The 24,177-nt window shown below is 47.7% G+C and overlaps 1 protein-coding gene across 1 annotated transcript in view; it reads left to right on the plus strand.

Moving 5' to 3' along the window:
- GPR162 (G protein-coupled receptor 162) overlaps positions 1-24,177 on the plus strand; it is a 119,841-nt gene that overhangs the window by 72,237 nt on the left and 23,427 nt on the right. The window lies entirely within an intron of this gene.

Here is a 24,177-nt window from a genome sequence, read left to right on the forward strand (position 1 = left end):
GAACCTCAACTGCAGGTCAGAGGAACGTCAACTGCAGGTCAGAGGAACGTCAACTGCAGGGGTAGCCAGGGTTTGACGAATCTGCATTGAACAGTAGGGTCCCCATAGGCATGGGGTGGGTGTTGCTCAGTCAGGTGATGATATCATGTCTGTGGATGGTCCCCCCACTGTCAGAGAAGACCAACAATTGGACAGGTTGGAAAACCTCTCCCAGTGACTGCAGTTGCTTTGATAGGTTGGCACAAGCAGCATCCACCTTAGGGCCTGTGTGGGTTTTGCATCATCATACAAGTCTATGGGTGTGCAGAAGCCGGGCAAGAGAAGTCAAATGTAGATAAGAAGGCCAACTGCAGGTCAGAGGAACGTCAACTGCAGGTCAGAGGAACGTCAACTGTAGGTCAGAGGAACGTCAACCGCAGGTCAGAGGAACGTCAACCGCAGGTCAGAGGACTGTCCTACTTCTACTTCTTCTTCTTCATCCTCATCCTCATCCTCTTCTTCTTCATCCTCATCCTCTTCTTCTTCTTCTTCATCCTCATCCTCTTCCTCTTCTTCTTCTTCATCCTCATCCTCTTCTTCATCCTCATTCTCTTCTTTTTCTTCATCATCTTCTTCTTCATCCTCATCCTCTTCTTCTTCTTCATCCTCTTCTTCTTCTTCTTCTTCATCCTCATCCTCCTCTTCTTCTTCTTCTTCTTCTTCATCATCCTCTTCTTCTTCTTCTTCTTCTTCCTCACCATCATCCTCTTCTTCATCCTCATCCTCATCCTCTTCTTCATCCTCTTCTTCTTCTTCATCCTCATCCTCTTCTTCTTCTTCATCCTCATCCTCATCCTCTTCTTCTTCTTCTTCTTCTTCTTCATCCTCATCTTCTTCTTCATCCTCATCCTCTTCTTCTTCTTCTTCATCCTCATCTTCTTCTTCTTCTTCTTCTTCTTCATCCTCATCTTCTTCTTCTTCTTCATCCTCATCCTCTTCTTATTCTTCCTCATCCTCATCTTCTTCTTCTTCATCCTCATCCTCTTCTTCTTCTTCTTCTTCTTCATCCTCATCCTCTTCTTCTTCTTCCTCATCCTCATCTTCTTCTTCTTCTTCATCTTCTTCTTCTTCTTCATCTTCTTCTTCTTCTTCATCTTCATCTTCTTCGTCTTCATCTTCTTCTTCTTCTTCATCTTCTTCTTCTTCTTCTTCATCTTCATCATCTTCTTCATCATCATCTTCTTCATCATCTTCTTCTTCTTCTTCTTCTTCTTCTTCATCTTCTTCTTCTTCTTCATCTTCTTCTTCTTCATCTTCTTCTTCTTCTTCATCTTCTTCGTCGTGCCCCGTGACTGCCCAAATGAGTGAAGTGTGCGGTGATTCTAAGATCGACGGCACTCATCTGCATGTCATACTGACTGACAGTATTATTTCTCTTCCCCAGCAGACTCCAAGGGCATTTAAATTAAAGGTACAGTGTTCTGCACTAATATAAAGGCTCTCTGAAGCCTAGAAACACCCTTTTAATAAGTTAAATTCGCAGCGAATAAATTCGCATCGAATCGAATTTATTCCGCAAATTCGGCGAATCAGCCAAATCGAATGTTTGAATAATTCGCTCATCTCTACTGTTAATGATTTCCATAGTTGTAGCCAAGCTTGACAAATATGCTGCGTTGAACAGTAGGGTCCCCATAGGCATGGGGTGGATGTTGCTCAGTCAGGTGATGATATCATGTCTGTGGATGGTCCCCCCCGCTGTCAGGGAAGACCAACAACTGGACAGGTTGGAAAACCAATCCAAATGACTACAGTTGCTTTGATAGGTTGGCACAAGCAGCATCCACCTTAGGGCCTTTGTGGGTTTTGCAGATAAGAAGGTCAACTGTAGATCAAATGCAGGTTAAAGGAAGGACAACTGCAGGTCAGAAGGAGGTCAACAGCAGGTCAAATTAAAGTCAGGAGCCAGTAAATGAATTCCATAGTTGTACTCAAGGCTTAATAAATTTGCTGCATTGAATAGTAGGGTCTTTATAGGTATGGGGTGGGTGTTGCTTAGTAAAGTGATGATATCATGTCTGTAGATGGCCCACCACTGTCAGGGAAGACCAGCAAATGGAAAGATTAGAAAACCTCTCCCAATGACAGCAGTAGTCTGGATAGGTTGGCACAAGCAGCATCTACCGTAGGGTAGATTTTGCATCATCATACAAGTCTATGGTAATCCAAAGCCCCCATAAAGAAAGTCAAATGTAGGTCATAAGAAGGTCAATTGCACAACAAGTTCAGGTCAGAAGAAGGCCAACTACAGGTCAGAAAGAGGTCAACTGCAACTCAAATGCAGGTAAGAAGTAGATCAAATTCAGGTCAAAAGTAGATCAGTAGCAGGTGAAATGCAAGTCAGAAGGAAGTCAAGAGCAGGTGCTGTACATATATAACAATGAATTCTATGATTGTTTCCATGGCTTGACAAATCTGCTGCATTGAATAATAGGGTCCCCATAGACATGGGGTGGGTGTTGCTCAGTCAGGTGACGATACCATGTCCATAGATGTCCCCCCCCCCCCACTGTTGAGGGAGACCAGCACTTGGACAAATTGGAAAACCCCTCCCAATGACTGTAGTTGACTTGCTAGGTCGGCACAAGAGGCATCCACCCCAGCGCTTGTGTTGAAGGGCTTTTTTTTTGCTTTAAGATGGTTTTGCATTATCATACACGTCTATGGGAATGCAAAACCTGCAAATAGAAAGCTAAATACAGGTCAGAAAAAGGTCAGCTGTAGGTCAAATGCAGGTCAGATGGGAGTCAACTGCAGGCCAAAGACACATGCCAATGAATTCTATTACTAGAATTGAAGAATCTACTACATTGAACAATAGGGTGTCAGAGACAAGGATTAGATGTTGCTCAATCAGGTGACGATACCATGCTTGTGGATGGTCATGGGGAGCCAACAGTTGGACGGACTAGAAAGCCTCTCCCAGACTTCAGTTGGCTTGATAGGCTGGCACAAGCAGAAAACCTTAGGACCAGTGGGCTTTTGTTTGCTTCAGGTGGGTTTTGAATCATCATACAAGTCTTTGAGAATGCAAAACCCCAATAAAGGAGGTCAAATGCAGGTCAGGAGGTCAACAGCAGGAAAAAAAGAAGTTCTGAAGGAGGTCAACAGCAAGTCAAAAGCAAGCCAGAAGGAAGTCAAATTCAGGTCACAAGAAGGCCAACTGTAGGTCAAATGCAGGTCAGAAGGCCAACTGTAGGTCAAATGCAGGTCAGAAGGCCAACTGTAGGTCAAATGCAGGTCAGAAGGCCAGCTGTAGGTCAAATGCAGGTCAGAAGGCCAACTGTAGGTCAAATGCAGGTCAGAAGGCCAGCTGTAGGTCAAATGCAGGTCATAAGGAAGTCAAGGAAGGCAATTTTGTGCCCCAAGGCTGGTCAGGTTGTGTACGCACCTCTGACCAGCTTCTAATATCTGTGGCCAAGTTTCACCCCATACTGAACGGGCAGTTTACAGCAAAGAAAAGGGCCGGTGATTAATCAAAAACAAGAAATGAATTTTTTTGTGGAAGACCCAAGAGGTGTTCAGCAATAGTGAATTACTACAGTGATCTGTTCACCTCTGACCGTGCACTGTGCCAGACATAGATGTTTCTCTAGAAGTGTAAATGGGTGTTGTATATATTAATTGACCACTGGGACAAGTGGTTTGGGTCTTAGTACCCAGATTGTAGCTCTAAACTGTCCCTCTTTAGAACCTTCTGTCTTTGTTCCAGGTCTGTTTTCAAGAAGCTATGTACAGTGTCCTGCTGGCCCCTCCCCCAGCCATGATCTGCCTTTATTGCCTAGAGAGGTACAGAGACCCAGTGGTGTCATCACTGGGTTGAAAATAAGTGTAAGGGATACTGAGTACAGGCACCCAGCAGTAGCAGAGATGACCCGATCAGGAGGCTACACTTCCAGAAACTGGAATCAGACCAAGTATGATTAGAATAAGATTTATTAATAGTGAAACAAAACCCCAGCCAGCAAACAGTATACACGGCAAATGTGAAACTATATGTGAACAGTGACAGAAAACCAGTACACTAATTATACTACAATATATACATGCAAAGGGAAGACACAAATAAACAGGGCATAATCAGGACTTGGACAGGGAACAAGAGGAGCAGAGATGGAGGAATAGAATATTGGGCACAGGATACAGAAGGGATCGGTATCAGGATAATCGACAAGCAGGTGTATGGCTAACAGGCAAAACACTGAATCACTGATGCAAATCAAAGGAGGGGTTATATACCTTTCCAGCAGCCAGCATCAGGTGGAGCCTAATTACTAGGATCTGCTGGTTGTTGGGAGACCCCTGCTGGAGGCCACCGGAACTGCACCCTTCAGCTTTGGCAACCACAATGCCACCCAACAGGTAATGCAGGTCCTGACAATGAGACATGTAACCAATACAGAAAAGGTTTATTTAATAATATTATTAATGTATTAATGAGGGGGGGGGGAGGAAAAAAACAGTGAAGACTAAATATAATCAGGTTTAATTATTTTAGTTTTTTTATTTTTACTTCCCTCCACCTAAAACATTTCAGTTTGTTGTTCAACTTTGTACAGTTTATAGGTCACATTAAAGGTGGAAAAAGTTCTAAAATGATTTATCTTTGTCTCATTTTTTTTATATCACAGAAACCTGACATTTTAACAGGGGCGTGTAGACTTTTTATATCCACTGTGTATATATATATATTTATACACTATATTACCAAAAGTATTAGGCCGCCTGCCTTTCCCCGCACATGAACTTTAATGGCCCCCCAGTCTTAATCCATAGGGTTCAATATTGAGTTGGCCCCGCCCTTTCCACACACATGACCTTTAATGGCCCCCCAGTCTTAGTCCGTAGGGTTCAATATTGAGTTGGCCCCGCCCTTTGCAGCTATAACAGCTTCAACTCTTCTGGGAAGGCCGTCCACAAGGTTTAGGAGGGTGTCTATGGGAAGGTTGGACCATTCTTCCAGAAGCATATTTGTCAGGTCAGGCACTGATGTCGGGGGAGGAGGCCTGGCTCACAGTCTCCGCTCTAATTCATCCCAAAGGTGTTCTATGGGGTTGAGGTCAGGACTCTGTGCAGGACAGTCAAGTTCCTCCACCCCAAACTGGCTCCTCCATGTCTTTATGGCCCTTGCTTTGTGCACTGGTGCGCAGTCAGGTTGGAACAGGAAGGGGCCATCCCCAAACTCTTCTCACAAAGTTGGAAGCATGAAATTGTCCAAAATGTCTTGGTATGCTGACGCCTTAAGAGTTTCCTTCACTGGAACTAGGGGGCCAAGCCCAACCCCTGAAAAACAGCCCCACACCATAATCCCCCCTCCACCAAAACTTTACACTTGGCACACTGCAGTCAGGCAAGTACTATTCGGGCAACCACCAAACCCAGACACATCCATCGGATTGCCAGACAGAGAAGCGTGATTGGTCACTCCAGAGAACACGTCTCCTCTGCTCTAGAGTCCAGTGGCGGCGTGCTTTACACCACGGCATCCAACGCTTTTCATTGCACTTGGTGATGTCAGGCTTGGATGCAGCTGCTCGGCCATGGAAACCCATTCCATGAAGCTCTCTACGCACTGTTGTTGGGCTCATCTGAAGGCCACACCAAGTTTGGAGGTCTTTAGCTATTGACTCTGCAGACAGTTGGTGAATTCTGCGCACTGTGCTCTTCAGCATGCGCTGACCCCGTCCTGTCATGTGACGTGGCCTACCACTTGGTGGCTGAGTGGCTGTTGTTCCCAGTGGCTTCCACTTTGTTATAATCCCACTAACAGTTGAGCGTGGAATATTTAGTAGCCAGGAAATGTCCCGGATGGACTTATTGCACAGGTGACCACCTATCACGGGACCACGCTTGGAGTCACTGAGCTCCTGAGAGCGACCCATTCTTTCACCAATGTTTGTAGAAGCCGTCTGCATGCCTAGGGGCTTGATTGTATACACCTGTGTCCATGGAGGGGATTGGGACACCTGAATCCAATGATTTGGAGGGCGGGGCCAATACTTTTGGCAATATAGTGTATATATATTGTGGCAGTGCGGTATCCAGTCATGGTCTAAATCAAGGTTATAATCCAGGATTGTCAACTATACAGGTTGAGGGGCTCCAGGCGGGTTGCTTAATGCAGAGGAAACTGGTTTGTCAGTTTCTTCGTTGGTTTGTAAACCCCATTTTGGGACCTGGGGCCTGGAGATTTCTAAGTGATTTGGGAGGGATGAAATCTGCAATCCTGGGTCCCTGTTTTGTGAACATCCAGCACACTGATTACACAGGTGTGTGCAGGCCTTTTTGTAGAGGCTAATCCATGGTTCTGGGCTCCACCCCGGCAGACAGGAGGTCATTACCCAGGAGTCAGGAGGGCTCCACCTAGGAGAGATGGGAGCCAGAGCAGCAAGGGGCTGTATACCTGAGAGAGCCAGGAGGCTGAATATTTGTTTCATTTGTATTGATGGTGGATACCCCTGATAGGGGAACATATTGTATGGAGCTTTCCGTTAACCTCCCTAGCGGTCTGATTATGTCAGTATTTCTGTGCTCAAAGCGGTACTTTTTTGCATGGAAATATGCTGTTTTTATTGTAGGCCTGTAATTCTTAGGAATAACTCACTGAAATCTGTCCGAACAAGAGTCTAGTAAACATCCCGGATATGATAAAATTTGAAACACGAAATCATAAATTATAATATAATAAATAATCATAAAAAATAATAATATTATAATAAATTTAATTCAATAATATAATCAAACCAAAAACACTGAAATGTGAAATATAGCGCCAAGTTCGCACATCGCTGAGCAAAGTTGCAGAATCGTTTTCAGTGTCTGATGAGGAATTTCCCCCACAAATCATTATCACTCAATTCTGCAAGTGGTTCTGATTTCCTATCGCTGTTCTCTAGCCGGTCTAAAACCGCGTCTGACCTAAAGGGACGCTTTTTGGACGCCATGGACGTTTCTCAGTTTCCAGGCAGAAAGAAAAGTAAAAATGCAGGCAGGGCGCCGGACAAAGCACTCGGGACAAAATGTATGTGAAATGGTTTGATACAGGAATGGAATACTAACAGATTGTAGTGTATTGAGTGAATGTAAATTTTTGACATTGTTAAATTTCCCGCCGTTCTGTCCCCCGTACGTCCCGACGTCGCAGGGAACGGAACCCAGCATCGGCCGGAGGACATGGCTGGGGACACTGCAGGGGGGACATCACGGGAGCGCAGGACAAGGTAAGTGCTGGAGGGAATCCCTGAGCAATGCTGCAGGGTATTCCCGAGTGTAGCTTCTGGTACTGAAAGTTAACCCCGAGCTACACTCGGGAATACCACCAGGGGGGGTCAAATAAAATTGGGCTAAAAGGTCCTTAACCCCTCGCCTACCAGGCACTTATACCCCCTTCCTTACCAGGCCAATTTTCAGCTTTCAGCGCTGCCGCACTTTGATTGACAATTGCGCGGTCATGCAACATTGTACCCATATGAAATTTTGATCATTTTTTTCTCACAAATAGAGCTTTCTTTTGGTGGTATTTAATCGCCACTGGGCGCTTTACTTTTTGCGCTATAAATTAAAAAAAGTGCAAAAAATTTGAAAAAAAAAAAAAAGTTTATTTGTTTCTTTTATAAAATTTTTCAAACAGGTATTTTTTCTCCTTCACTGATTTGCGTTGATGAGGCGGCACTGATAGGCGGCACTAAAGGGCACTGACAGGCAGTACTAATGAGGTGGCACGGATAGGCGGCACTGATAGACAGCACTAATTAGGGGTCACGGATAGGCGGCACTGATATGCAGCACTGATAGGCGGCACTGATAGGTGACACTGATGATGGGTACTGATAGACGGCACTGACTGGCATCACTTCTGGGCACTGACTGGCGGCACTGACTGGCACAACCCCTGGGCACTGACTGGTGGCACTGACTGGCAGCACTGCTGGGCTGCACTGGTGGGTGGCACTGGTGGGCAGCACTGGTGGGTGGGCACAGGTGGGTGGCACTGGTGGGCACAGGTGGGTGGCACTGGTGGGCACAAGTGGGTGGGCACAGGTGGGTGGCACTGCTGGGCACATGTAGGTGGCACTTCTGGGCACAGGTAGGTGGCACTGCAGAGTGGCACAGGTGGGTGCACTGCTGGGCACAGGTGGGGGCACTGCTGGGCACAGGTGGGGGCACTGCTGGGAACGGGTGGGCGGGGCTAGTGGGCGCACTGCTGGGCGGAACTTGCGGGTGTCACTGCTGGGCACCGATCATCAGGGCACTGATCATCAGTGCCCTGATGATCGGTGCCGATCCCCGCTCTGACAACTGCCGGTTCTCGGCAGTACTTTCCTCACGATCTGACAGCGTGAGGAAAGTGCAGCCGAGAACCGGCACTTGCATTTCCCTGTGATCAGCGTGTCATTGGACACTGCTGATCAGGTGGTAAAAGGCCGGTGGGATCGGCCTTTCACCACATCACGGAGATCGCCGGGTGCGCGCCCCCTGGGAGAGCGCGTTCTGGGAGGACGTCATATGACGTCCACTCAGAACTGGCCGGCCGCGGTGAAGCCGTCATTCGGCTATGCGCGGTCGGCAAGAGGTTAAAAAAGAAGCGTGTGGCCACATGCTGTAAAAGCTCTACCTTTTACACTAGTTCTCACCAGGGACAGACTGAGGGCCCGTAGTCAGTAGGGGGCCCCATGAGATGCCCCTGGTATCTTTTTCATAGGCTTTTTTTGAGTTTGGTCAAGGACACAGGGGCCCCATGATCCCCTCTTGCCCGGGGGCCCCATGAGTTGTCAGTCCGCCCCTGGTTCTCACAATATATATATATACAGTATATAGATATATACAGGGGCGGACTGACAACTCATGGGGCCCCTGTGTCCAATGGTCAGTCCGCCCCTGGATATAGATATATATATACAGTATATATATATATTGGCTGAATTCTTTTTAAGAAGATTCCGATTAAAACAGTTCATGTGAGCAGACCCTTTGTACACCCGTGCCGCGTGTTCTGCATTCTCCGCTATTCGAAGGTCCTCTCCGGGCGTCTCGCTGCCAAATGGTGCAATGAATTGTTTCAAATGCGACAACGTCTAGACAGACCTCCGCCGGTTGACTCCCCGGTACAATGTAATAGATTTCCAGCTTTAAATTTCAAATACTCCGCATCAGTAGGTATTCATTTACAAGGTGCGGGGGAGGTCGGGTATTAGTGAGGCTTGGAGTTACCTGTATTACATTTAATGGGAATTATTCTAAAAGAAAAAAAAATATCCATTTATCATATAGGATGGAGACAGAGCGAGGACAGGATCCGGCTTATCTGTAGGGCTGTTATCTATTGTATTGGTTACAATGTATCACGTCACCTCTTCCTGTACTACAATCCATCTCTGTCTATGAGTACAGATGAGGGAAGAGATCCATTTCCTCCATGGAGCTGCTTAGGGAACATTTCGTAGAAAAGAAATATATTCATTGTGCTTTTTTTAGAGGGGGGGGTATTTGTTTTACCTTATTTTAACCACTTGCTGTCCGGGGCAGGGGCGGACTGGCAACTCATGGGGCCCCTGGGCAGGGGCGTCCCTAGGGTTGGTGTCACCCAGTGCGATAACACTCGATGACACCCCCTCCGACGATCCCCACAGCCAATGGTGGACCCTAGACAGCACAAAAATTGGCGCTCCCCCCCACCAGAAAGAGCTTGACATTGACCAAGAATACCCCTGCCCTCCACCCCAGCCTTCCATTACCCCTGCCCCCCCATACACCAGCCACCATTCCCAATGACGAGAGAGAGAAAGACATTCACCTTCACAGCTCCGGACATCCCCAGGAATGAGAGTCGGGCTCTGCATACACCGTCATGAAACCAACAGCCTCTCTCAGAACCCACCAGGTCCCCATGCCACGTGTGTCCCTTCTTTCATCCCTTATTCAGGGGCAGTGCTGCCACCCCTGAAAAATGCCGCCCTAGGCAAATGCCTTGTTTGCCTTGTGGTAAATACACCCCTGCCCACAGCAGAATGGATTGGATCTGCGGATTGAGAACAATGGATCGGACTCCAATCCATTATGCTCAATCCGCAGATCCGATCCATCCTGCGGGGATCGTCGGCATGCAACGTATACGGGGTGACAGCGGACCCTTTAAAGTTGCTTTACAACTTACCTTCTCGTGGAGCGGGTCCGGTGTCACCCCGTATAGGTTGCATGCTGACAATCCCCGCAGGATGGATCGGATCTGTGGATTGGGGAGGATAATGGATCGGACTTCGATCCATTATGCTCAATCCGCAGATCCGATCCATCCTGCGGGGATCGTCGGCATGCAACCTATACGGGGTGACACTGAACCCTTGAAAGTTGCTTTACAAGTTACCTTTTTGTGGAGCGGGTCCGGTGTCACCCTGTGTGGTCGGTGTCACCCGGTGCGGAGCGCACCCCCCTGCACCTGCCTCAGGACGCCACTGCCCCTGGGCAATAGGGGTTCATGGGGCCCCTGCGTCCTCGCCCACACTCAAACCACACCCAAAAAAGCCTATGAAAGGTACCAGGGGCATCTCAAGGGGCCCCCTACTGACCCCGGGCCCTTGGGCAGTGCCTGAGTGCCGGATGGTCAGTCCACCCCTGGTCCGGGGCAATTTTTACATTTTTCATACGTTAAAACCAGCATTTTTTTTGAGAAAATGACTTAGAATCTCCAAACATGATCTATTTTCTGAAAGTGGAGGAACTGGAGAATAAAATGGCTGTTGCAAGTTTTTTATGTGACACAATGGTTGCGCAGTGGATGTCAGTGCAAGAGCGACAAGCGTTTCTCATGCATTTCGGAAGTGCCTGCATGATTTTCACAAATTGTTAAAGAGTGAATGCAGCCTTTAGCATTAAATAAAGTGTTACTGAACCCCCAACAGTACAATCAGTCTGTAGATGCAGGAAAGCATGCTTGTTATACTCACTGTGGATCCTAAGGGGTTAATCCTCTGCATTGTGTAAAGCGGCTATTTAATCCTGTCTTCGCTGATCCTCTCATTCTTCCACAGTCCCCAATCCATTTGCTGATAGAACAGAGTCTTGGGGGCACACTGCACATGCTCAGGTTGGTGTGTATTGCTAGAAAGTTTTTTTTTTTCTTGGGAGAGTGCATGTGATCAGTACATAGCCAATCAGCACTGTCCAGACAGAGGGTCAGGGGTCATGCAGCCTCATAGGACACTCAGAAGAGAATGAAAACTTCTCCTACAAGCTAATAGAAGTCACAAGACTGCTATATACTGCTGATGAGAAAAGGGATTTAGCAGTTTATATTTACTAAAATAATTGCATTTCCATGTTCTGTGTACTGTGGGAGAGCAAATATAGTGAATGCGGGGTCCGGTGAGACCACATATAGTGAATGCCGGGTCCGGGGAGACCAGATATAGTGAATGCAGGGTCCGGGGAGTCCAGATATAGTGAATGCAGGGTCCGGGGAGATCAGATATAGTGAATGCAGGGTCTGGGGAGTCCAGATATAGTGAATGCAGGGTCCGGGGAGATCAGATATAGTGAATGCGGGGTCCGGGGAGTCCAGATATAGTGAATGCAGGGTCCAGGGAGACCGGATATAGTGAATGCAGGGTCCGTGAAGACCGGATATAGTGAATGTGTGGTCCGGGCAGAGCGGATATAGTGAATGCGGGGTCCGGGGAGAGCGGATATAGTGAATGCGGGGTCCGGGGAGACCAGATATAGTGAATGCGGGGTCCGGGGAGAGCAGATATAGTGAATGCGGGGTCCGGGGAGAGCGGATATAGTGAATGCGGGGTCCGGGGAGAGAGGATATAGTGAATGCGGGGTCTGGGGAGAGCGGATATAGTGAATGCAGGGTCCGGGGAGAGCGGATATAGTGAGTGCGGGATCCGGGGAGAACGGATATAGTGAATGCAGGATCTGGGGAGAGCGGATATAGTGAATGCGGGGTCCGGGGAGAGCGGATATAGTGAGTGCGGGATCCGGGGAGAGCGGATATAGTGAATGCGGGGTCCGGGAAGAGTGGATATAGTGAATGCAGGGTCTGGGGAGAGCGGATATAGTGAATGCGGGGTCCGGGGAGACCGGATATAGTGAATGCGGGGTCCGAGGAGAGCGGATATAGTGAATGCGGGGTCCAGGGAGAGCAGATATAGTGAATGCGGGGTCCAGGGAGAGCAGATATAGTGAATGCGGGGTCCGGGGAGAGCAGATATAGTGAATGCAGGGTCAGGGGAGACCAGATATAGTGAATGCAGGGTCCAGGGAGACCGGATATAGTGAATGCAGGATCCGTGAAGACCGGATATAGTGAATGTGGGGTCTGGGGAGAGCAGATACAGTGAATGCAGGGTCCGGGGAGAGCGGATATAGTGATTGCAGGGTCTGGGGAGACCAGATATAGTGAATGCGGGGTCCGGGGAGACCAGATATAGTGAATGCGGGGTCCGGGGAGAGCGGATATAGTGAATGCAGGGTCCGGGGAGACCGGATATAGTGAATGCGGGGTCCGGGGAGACCGGATATAGTGAATGCGGGGTCCGGGGAGACCGGATATAGTGAATACAGGGTCCGGGGTTTAGTCACACTTTAACTCTAAACTGATGACCTGTAGGGCCTTTTAAAGCGTCATCAATGGAAAATATACAGTTGTGACCAAAATTATTCAACCCCCACTGAAATTGAGTGTTTTGGCCAGTTTGACATTGCTTTTGATCATTCAGTCATCTTGCTTACATTTACATTAAAGAGGCACTTGTAGGTCAGACAAATATAACATAACAGTTATAATGAAATAACCACAAATGTCTTTTCTGTGCTCACAGCATTATCAGTTTTATTCAACCCCCAAGTGACATTCAATCTTAGTACTTAGTACAGCATCCTTTTACAGTTATAACAGCTTTTAAACGTGAAGCATAGCTTGACACAAGTGTCTTGCAGCGATCTACGGGTATCTTCGCCCATTCTTCATGGGCAAAGGCCTCCAGTTCAGTCACATTCTTAGGCTTGCGCACTGCAACTGCTTTCTTTAAGTCCCACCAGAGGTTCTCAATCGGATTTAAGTCTGGTGACTGCGATGGCCACTCCAAAATGTTCCAGCCTTTCCTCTGCAACCATGCTCTAGTGGACTTGGAGGTATGCTTGGGATCATTGTCCTGTTGAAAGGTCCAACGTCTCCCAAGCCTCAGGTGTGTGACGGACTGCATCACGTTTCCATCCAATATCTCCTGGTACTGAAGAGAATTCATGGTACCTTGCACACGCTGAAGCTTCCCTGTACCTGCAGAAGCAAAACAGCCCCAAAGCATGATTGACCCTCCACCATGCTTCACAGTAGGCAAGGTGTTCTTTTCATCATAGGCCTTGTTCTTCCTCCTCCAAACATAGCGTTGATCCATGGGCCCAAACAGTTCTAATTTTGTTTCATCAGTCCACAGAACACTATCCCACAACTTTTGTGGTTTGTCCACATGGCTTTTGGCATACTGCAGTCGACTCTTCTTATTCTTTGGAGACAGCAAGGGGGTACGCCTGGGAGTTCTGGCACGGAGGCCTTCATTACGCAGTGTGCGTCTTATTGTCTGGGCTGAAACTTCTGTACCCACATCTGACAAATCTTTTCTCAGTTCCTCAGCAGTCACACGGGGACTTCTCTCCACTCTACGCTTCAGGTAGCGCACAGCAGTCGAAGTCAGCATCTTCTTTCTGCCACGACCAGGTAGCGTTTCAACAGTGCCCTTTGCCTTGAATTTGCGAATGATGCTTCCTAAGGTGTCTCTTGGTATGTTTAACATCTTTGCAATCTTCTTATAGCCATTGCCCTTCCTGTGAAGAGAAATCACCTCTTCTCTTGTCTTCCTGGACCATTCTCTTGCCTTCACCATGTTTGTAACCACACCAGTAAATGTCTAGAAGGAGCTGAGTATCACAGTCATTTTAAAGCTGCCTAATTGGTGCTTATTATGCTTGATTGCTGCTCGGTGACATCCACAGGTGTTTTCAATACCTGATGGAAAGCACCTGTATGAACCTCTGTTCTTCAGAGTGGTAGTCTTTAAGGGGTTGAATAATTGTGGCAATGAAGAAACCACATAAGAACCATTTACTACTGTATTACATAAACAATTGATGTCATTTTAGTTGCATTTGGGTAGTTACAACGTCCTTGTAGGATTTGATTCTGAATACAATTCCAAATGTACACTATAGTCCCTAAACCCCTTTACAGCATTGGGGGTTGAATAATTTTGGTCACAACTGTAGGGTACCAAAGTTCACCACCATTTCACTGGCGCACACAATTTTAACCTTTAACACGTTAGGTATCATATACTCAGCAGAGCCTGAGAGAGGATATAGTGAATGCGGGGTCTGGGGAGAGCGGATATAGTGAATGCAGGGTCCGGGGAGAGCGGATATAGTGAGTGCAGGATCTGGGGAGAGCGGATATAGTGAATGCGGGGTCCGGGGAGAGCGGATATAGTGAGTGCGGGATCCGGGGAGAGCGGATATAGTGAATGCGGGGTCCGGGAAGAGTGGATATAGTGAATGCAGGGTCTGGGGAGAGCGGATATAGTGAATGCGGGGTCCGGGGAGACCAGATATAGTGAATGCGGGGTCCGAGGAGAGCGGATATAGTGAATGCGGGGTCCAGGGAGAGCAGATATAGTGAATGCGGGGTCCAGGGAGAGCAGATATAGTGAATGCGGGGTCCGGGGAGAGCAGATATAGTGAATGCAGGGTCAGGGGAGACCAGATATAGTGAATGCAGGGTCCAGGGAGACCGGATATAGTGAATGCAGGGTCCGTGAAGACCGGATATAGTGAATGTGGGGACTGGGGAGAGCAGATACAGTGAATGCAGGGTCCGGGGAGAGCGGATATAGTGATTGCAGGGTCTGGGGAGACCAGATATAGTGAATGCGGGGTCCGGGGAGACCAGATATAGTGAATGCGGGGTCCGGGGAGAGCGGATATAGTGAATGCAGGGTCCGGGGAGACCGGATATAGTGAATGCAGGGTCCGGGGAGACCGGATATAGTGAATACAGGGTCCGGGGTTTAGTCACACTTTAACTCTAAACTGATGACCTGTAGGGCCTTTTAAAGCGTCATCAATGGAAAATATAGGGTACCAAAGTTCACCACCATTTCACTGGCGCACACAATTTTAACCTTTAACACGTTAGGTATCATATACTCAGCAGAGCCTTATCTTTTATATTTTACCCAAAAACTGGGTAACATTTTGCGTTTTGCTAAAATTAACTTGGTAAATTAATTTTGAGTTTCATAAACCATTGCGCTAGTATCATGTGACATAAACAATTGTGTCTACCACTATTTTATTCTCTATAGTGTCTGCTTTCAGAAAATATGTAACATTTGGGTGTTTTTACTAATATTCAGGCCTTATTTTTTTAAAAGTGTGCAAAAAACACAGAAAACGGCACAAAAAGGGTAAAAAAAAGCTAAAAATAGACTGTTATATATGATAAAAGGAGATGAGAGCTCCTGCTGCTGGCTGCGTACAAAAAAATGCATGATAGCCGTATACAAGATTTTACATTTTTTGAGACTTGACCTTAATAAGTGAACGATAGACATCCACCAGCAGTCAGAAGAAGATGTTCATTCCTTACAAGTCTTCTGGCGGGGAGGACATGCCCGACATACGCTTTTAAAGGGTGCGTGTAGCCGTCTGAGCAGAGCTGCCCTTTAACGCGGCCTTGACACTTTCCTGAATGCTTGCTGGAGCGTGGCGGGAACAAGCTGCGTCGTGGGCTGCGGAGCGTGCAGAAATGTGTCAGTTGCATCAGGAAAATGCATTTTCTGTAAGGCTCAGTAAGCTCGAGGAGCGGACGGTGGTGGGCACAGCAGGAGCCAGCGTAGAGGCGATCTATACTGGAAACTGAGGAGGTGATGTACCAGGGCTGCTTTACACCTCCTGAGGTCAGGCAAAAAAGAGCACCTGTCATTCCTTCTCTTCCTATATTTCTGTTATGAAACTTATATTCTCAGTAAATGGCATAATAGACACAATATTAAAGTGAAAACAAAGAAACACAGCGCCTCTAAGTGCGTACTGTGAAGGTATTTAATAGAAAGATAAGTAGTAAATCACATCTTAGAATTTAAAAAGAGGCTCATGGGTAAGAGGGTGAGACGTCTGTAGCCAGATGTTGTTGTGTGTCTGATCCAGAGAGCAGATCAATTGAAGCCGTCAGCAGGTGGTGCTGTGCATGTGCAACATGGATGGTAAGCCTGGTGGAATCTCCAAGGTGTCTGCCAGCAGATGATGCTGTGCATATGCAGCATAGATGGTGAGGCCTGGCAGAGTCTCCAAGATGTCCGGGATCAGCACATGTGGCATCTGACATCATCAAAATGTGACGCGCTTCTGAGCTTATGCAGGACGAGAAGAGTCCAGGCACGCTCTTTCATCAGGCAGGTCCCGGCCTGATGAAAGAGCGTGCCTGGACTCATCTCTTGGAGACTCTGCCAGGCTTCACCATATATGCACAGCATATGTAGATTAAGAGGGGCTGATCCCCATGAGATCTGATCAGGGGCCTGAAAAGTATTTTAAAAGGGGCTGATCTGAATTCTCAAGAGGGACTTCTTCGGGTTTGAAACAAAGATTAAAGGAACTGAAATAGGATTTGACATGAGGTTGATCAGGGGGTTTGAAAAGTAGATTAAAGGGAGCTGATCTAAGGTCTGAATAGGGGCTGTTTGGGGGTCTGAAACATAAATTAATGGGGGCTGAGGTCTAAAGAGGGGCTTATTGGGTCCTGAAAAGTAATTTAATGGGGTCAGATCTGAAGCCTCAGGAGAGGCTGTTCGGCGGTCTGAAAAATAGATTCAAGGAGACAGAAACGAGGCCTAAAGACAGGCTGATCAGGGGCCTACAGAGTAGATTAAAGGGGGCAAAGATGAGGTCTAAAGAGGAGCTCATTGGTGGTCTAAAACCTAGATTAAACGGGTATGATCTGAGATCTGAAGAGGAGCTGATCAGGCTCTGAAAGTAGAATAAAGGTGGCTGATCTAAGGTCTAATGAGGGGCTGACTGAGGTTCTGATCTGAGGTCTGAATATTAAGGGGGGGCTGATCTAGGGTCTGAATGGGATCACTGATACTGGAACAGGGGCGTACTGACATCTCAAGGGGCCCCTGGGCAATAGGGGACACCCAAAAAGCCTATAAAAGGTACCAGGGGCATTTCATGGGGCCCCCTACTGACCTTGGGCCCTCGGGCAGTGCCCGAGTCCTCAAATGGTCAGTCCCCCCCTGCACTGGAACATTCTTTACTCCTACTGACACCAGAGTAATTTTCCTCCACCAATGTTGGGGCATTCTTTCTTGCAGTTGACTAATACCACCAGGCATTTTTTCCCCGCTAGATTCAGACGTAATCTAACTGTACCCCTTTAACCTCTTTCCACCCACCTAACGCACATGTGCAGTGGCAAAGGGGGTGGGTTTTAATGTCTGCAAGCAACATATATGCCCTAATGGATGGATCCAATGCGCACTGCCAGCACAGTGACTGAGCTGTTCTAGCCATGATTGGGAGCTGGTGGCACGGGCTTCCAATCATGTGACCACTGTGAAGCCAATCAGGAAGTATGTCCCACCCCTTGACATAAAGACAGTGGGGCAGGACCAGGGGCGGACTAACCATTTGGAAACTCGGCCACTGCCCGAGGGCCTGGGGTCAGTAAGGGGCCCCATGAGATCCCCTGGTACCTTTTTCATAGGCTTTTTTGAGTTTGGTCAAGGACACAGGGGCCCCATGATCCCCTATTGCCCGGGGGCCCCATGAGTTGTCAGTCCACCCCTGGGCAGGACATTGTCCAATGTTTACTACTATGTAGCCACCAGGCATTTTTTTCCCCACCAGAGCAGTTCTTTGTCCTCCACTGACCAGCAACGTAGGGGAATTGTTCAAGATTCTTACCTGCCACAGTCTGTATGCTGAGCTGTGTGTTATATACATCTACTTAGGGATGAGCTTGGGTTCCATCTGAACTTGGAAGTTATCCATCATTGCTGGGCCAGTGATGAGGATTCCCCACAGCAAAAATGCATGTATATAAAGGGGCGTGGATGCTCATAACATCATTGACATAATATGGTTGCATGATCAGGTTAGATCAATGACATTGACCCAATATGGCCATGTGCCCTCATTAGGCCAATGAAGTCACGGGCATCCTAGCCCCTTTGTTTATGCCAGCTACGGTACAAGAAATCTTCCACCCAAGCTCATTGGCCCAACAATGACAATTTCCAGGTTCGGAACGAAATTGGATTCTTACCCCAACCAAAGCCTGAGCCCAAGCTTCCTGACCAAAGTGTTGGTGGCTTCGACAGATGTTGGTTACCAAGTAGCCCAGTAGTAGTACAAGGACTGCTGAAGACTTGGGTATTGTAAACTATGCGTAGATTCAGATGTAATCTAACTGTACCCCTCTTACCTCTTTCCACCCACCTAACGCTCATGTGCAGTGGCAAAAGGGGTGGGTTTTAATGTCTGCAAGCAACACATATGTCTTAATGGATGGCTCCAATGCACACTCCCAGCACTGTGACTGAGCTGTTCTAGCCATGATTGGGAGCTGGTGGTACTGGCTTCCAATCATGTGACCACTGCGACAGCCATGCCAGTGTACAATCCAAACGCACATGTTCCTGCGTTAAATTGGTCACATGCCAGATGAAGTGGTCCTGCGAGACTCCGAAACGTTGTCTTGCTGTAACTATGTGATCATTCATTAAAACCTTTGGACCCATATTGGTGGTCCTCGGTGTGCTGGTGACATTTTTCCTCACTGCGACAGCCAATCAGGAAGTATGTCCCACCCAGGGGCGGACTGACCATTTGGAAACTCTGGCACTGCCCGAGGGCCCGGGGTCAGTAGGGGGCCCCATGAGATGCCCCTGGTACCTTTTTCATAGGCTTTTTTGAGTTTGAGCAAGGACACAGTTGCCCCAAGATCCCTATCGCCCGGGGGCCCCATGCGTTGTCAGTCCGCTCCTGGTCCCACCCCCCTGACATAAAGACACCTGGGCAGGACATTGTCCAATGTTTACTACTATGTAGCCACGCCCGCTTTTTGCCGCAGTTCTCGCTGAGTTTCCCCTTTCTCCAGGTTGTCTCTCTTTACGAAAGTCTAAAGTTGGGCGGTATCTGATGTACATACACTGTAAATTGCCAGAAGATGAGGTTGGGGCAGGGGCGGACTAACCATTTGGAAACTCGGGCACTGCCCGAGGGCCCTGGGTCAGTAGGGGGCCCCATGAGATGCCCCTGGTACCTTTTTCATAGGCTTTTTTGAGTTTGGGCAAGGACACAGTTGCCCCATGATCCCCTATCCCCCGGGGGCCCCATGCGTTGTCAGTCCGCTCCTGGTCCCACCCCCCTGACATAAAGACACCTGGGCAGGACATTGTCCAATGTTTACTACTATGTAGCCACGCCCACTTTTTGCCGCAGTTCTCGCTGAGTTTCCCCTTTCTCCAGGTTGTCTTTCTTTATGAAAGTCTAAAGTTGGGCGGTATCTGATGTACATACACTTTAAATTGCCAGAAGATCAGGTTGGGGCAGGGGCGGACTGACCATTTGGAAGCTCGGGCACTGCCCGAGGGCCCGGGGTCAGTAGGGGGCCCCATGAGATGCCCCTGGTACCTTTTTCATAGGCTTTTTTGAGTTTGAGCAAGGACACAGGGGCCCCATGATCCCCTATTGCCCCGGGGCCCCATGAGTTGTCAGTCCGCCCCTGGTTCCACCCCCCTGACATAAAGACACCTGGGCAGGACATTGTCCAATGTTTACTACTATGTAGCCACGCCCACTTTTTGCCGCAGTTCTCGCTGAGTTTCCCCTTTCTCCAGGTTGTCTCTCTTTATGAAAGTCTAAAGTTGGGCGGTATCTGATGTACATACACTGTAAATTGCCAGAAGATGAGGTTGGGGCAGGGGCGGACTGACCATTTGGAAACTCGGGCACTGCCCGAGGGCCCGGGGTCAGTAGGGGGCCCCATGAGGTGCCCCTGGTACCTTTTTCATAGGCTTTTTTGAGTGTGGGCAAGGACACAGGGGCTCAATGATCCCCTGTTGCCCGGGGGCCCCATGAGTTGTCAGTCTGCCCCTGGGTTGGGGTACAGACTTCACCGGGCACAATCTCTGCACTGCCTGATTGAATGAGCCTGTTTGTTCACAAGCAGATTTCAGGTAGAATTAGTATCTGTCGCAGCCTCGGAGGGGAAATTTAAAACCCGAAGCTTTATTTTAATTACATTTGGAAAAAGAAAACAGTCTCCGCTAATAAATCGAACATCCACTTCACAGCATTAGGATGAACAGGACCGTTCCAATGTCATTACATTAATTTAGTTAGGGCCCTTTCATTGTGGGTGGGTGACACGTTGATTGCTGTGGTTTATGATGGCGTTAAAAAGGACTGCGGGGATAATGAGATCATTTGTAGCGCTGGATACAACGGCTTTTCTACCATCCAAAGGCAATTACAAGGAATCTCAGGGAGTCTCAGGGTTGGCCCCCCGAGAGCCGAGGTTTGAGGTACACTGCACCTCCGGGTACGCGCCAATGGGCTCGGTGTTGAGAGCTTTTACATGGTTAGTCTAAATCTTGTTATTATGTATATTATTGCACATGAACCACCCCACCACCACTCCCCACCCCAATATCTATACCAGGGGCGGACTGACAACTCATGGGGCCCCGGGGCAATATGGGATCATGGGGCCCCTGTGTCCTTGCCCAAACTCAAAAAAGCCTATGAAAAAGGTACCAGGGGCATCTCATGGGGCCCCCTACTGACCCCGGGCCCTCGGGCAGTGCCGAGTTTCCAAATGGTCAGTCCGCCCCTGATTTATACATTAGAGCCGGGGTCCCCAAACCAGTGGCCTGCTGCTGATGTGCTTAGTCTCTGCTTCTCCCCCTTCCCCCCACAGTAACTGATATGAGGTGGGACACTTATGTTAGGGGGTACTGGTGTGGGGGGGATACTAATGGAAAGGAAGGGACTGATGGGCACCCTGATACAAGGGTGACTTTAACTTTGACACTGATGTTAGGGGGGACTCTGATAGGCACACTAACGTAAGAAGGGACTTTGGTGAGGACATTGATGAAAGGGGGGCTCTGATGCAAGGGGAGGCACTTATGTAAGGGGACACACTAATTTAAGGGGGGAACTGATGGGGACCCTAATGCAAAGGGGACTTTGATGGGGACACTGATGTAAGGAGAGACTATGAAAGGGACACTGATGTAAGAGGGGCTCTGATGTAAGGGGGAGACCGATCAGGACCCTGATGCAACAGGGACTTTGACGGGGACAATGATGTAAGGGGGTGGGGACTCTGATAGGGACACTGATGTAAGGGGGGCTCTGATAGGAACACTGATGTAAGGGGGGACTCTGATAGGAACACTGATGTAAGGGGGATCTCTGATAGAGACATTGATGTAAGGGGGGGCTCTGATAGGGACACTGATGTAAGGGGGGACTCTGATAGGGACACTGATGTAAGGAGAGATTCTGGTAAGGATGGTGATGTAAGAGGGGACACTAATGTGGGGGAGGACTGATTGGGACACTGATACAAAAGGGACTTTGATGGGGACACGGATGTAAGGAGAGACTCTGACAGGGACACTAATGTGAGTGGGAACTTTGATGAAGACACTGATGTAAGGGGGACTCTGATAGGGACACTGATGTAAGGGGGGACTCTGACAAGGACACTGATGTAAGGGGGGGCTATGATAGGGATACTGATGTAAGGAGGGACTCCAATAGGGACACTGATTTAAGGGGAGATTCTGGTAAGGATGGTAATGTAAGAAGGGCTGGTGATGTAAGAGGGGACACTAATGTGGGGGAGGACTGATTGGGACCCTGATGCAAGACAGACTTTGAAAGGGACACTGATGTAAGGAGAGACTCTGACAGGGATACTAATGTGAGGGGGAACTTTGATGAAGACACTGATGTAAGGGGGGGCTCTGATATGGACACTGATGTAAGGGGGGACTCTGATAGGGACACTGATGTAAGGAGAGACTCTGACAGGGACACTAATGTGAGTGGGAACTTTGATGAAGACACTAATGTAAGGGGGGCTCTGATAGAGACACTGATGTAAGGGGGGACTCTGATAGGGACACTGATGTAAGGGGGGACTCTGATAGGGACACTGATGTAAGGGGGGGGCTCTGCTGAGGACAGTAATGTAGAGAGGAACTTTGCTTTGCTTTATTAAAGTTCTTTCTCCTTTGTTCTGAATGCTTAGTACACGGGAGATCCAAGTCACACACTGTACATAGAAATATTATGCATTCATTTGTAAAACTGATTTTTTTTCCCCTCAGACGCTGAATGTTTGTAACATTCCCAATGGGGTCCTTGTACTAGGGGGTTTGGAGACCCCTACAGAGTCTTCCTAGCAGTTGCAGCCGACGCTGAGCAGATTTAATACACATCTATAAATGTATCTCTTAACCCCTCGCCCTCCTGAGGATTTACCCCCCTTAATGACCACGCCTCTTTTTGCTACTTGGCGCTGCACTAATTCAACTGATAATTGCGCGGTCATGCAATGCTGCACCCAAACGAAATTTACGCCTTTTTTTCACACAAATAGAGCTTTCTTTCGGTGGTATTTGATCACCTGCGCGCTTTTTATTTTTCACGCTATAAACAAAAAAAGCCAAACATTTTGAAGACAAACAATATTTTTTACTTTCAGCTATAAAAAATATATAGTAAACTCAAAGTTGGTTATAAATTTAGGCCAAAATGTATTCTGCTCCATGTTTTTGGTAAAAATAATCCCAATAAGTGTATATTGATTGCTTTGTGTGGAAGTTATAGCGTCTACAAACTATGGGATAGATACTGCAACTTACGCCATTTTTATTGCTATACAGCGCTGCGCTAGTTTAACGGACAATTGCGCGGTCATGCAATACGGTACATAAATTAAATTTACATCCTTTTTTTTCCCCACAAATTGAGCTTTCTTTCGGTGGTATTTGATCGCCTGTGCGGTTTTTATTTTTTGCACTATAAAAAAAGGCTGACAATTTTGAGAAAAAAAAACAATATTTTGGACTTTTTGCTATAAAACATGTCCAGTGAAAAAAAAAATTTAAAAATCAAATTTATTCATAAATTTCTGCCAAAATGCATTCTGCGGCATGTCTTTGCTACAAAAAACCCCAATACGTGTAAATTAATTGGTTTACGTGAAAGTTATAGCGTTTACAAATGGCGGGAAAGATACTGGGATTTGTAGTTTTTTTTTATACTAATACTGGCGGTGATCAGCGACTTATGGCGGGACTGCGGCGGACATTCTGACATTGGGGGGTACTGACTTGGGGTCACTGACATCCCCAGTGACACCAATACAGTGATCGGTGCAAAAAAAAAAAACACTGACACTGTACTAATGGCACTGGGGAGGAAGGGGTTAAGTTAAGTTTATTATTCAGGGAAAGGGTTAACTGTGTGAGGGGGAGTGTTTTACTAGGGGGGGATGTGTACTGCAGGGAACACCGCTGATCGGGAGAGAGAAACTCTTCTGTCCCAATCAGCGTGTCCTGGAGTTGTCAGGGAACTGACAGAAAGCAGAGCTACTGCAGCTGTGCTCTCTGTCAGCGATTGCTGCCAATCGTTGGGACATAGCCGGTAACGACCGGCTGTGACCCCGCGACTGACATCCGCGGCTGTGATCGGCGGGACAGGTAGGGCGGTGGCGCGCCTCGCGCGCGCCCCCTACCTGTTTTCAAAACACACGTTTTAAAACGTGCTTTTGCCCAGCCGTGCCGCCCTGCCGCCGTATTTATACAGTGGCTGGGCGGCATGTGGTTAATAACAGAATCTCGTCATCTATTATAATCAACTTGTTTACAAAACATCACATATACAATTGCTGAAACAACAACATACAGTAATAATAATAAAAATATAAAACGTCCTGCATATAACAGAGCTCCTCCCTCTACATTCAGTAAACGCTAATAATGAACTTCTCTAATTGGCTCCATTTTGTTCTATTAAATATATAAGTGAAAGTGTTTTATATTTGTTCGATTACAAAAAAAA

This window comes from Staurois parvus, unplaced genomic scaffold (assembly GCF_062004578.1).
Source record: "Staurois parvus isolate SC_StPar_1 unplaced genomic scaffold, SC_StPar_1.0 ptg001376l, whole genome shotgun sequence".
Classification (NCBI taxonomy): Eukaryota; Metazoa; Chordata; class Amphibia; order Anura; family Ranidae; genus Staurois; species Staurois parvus.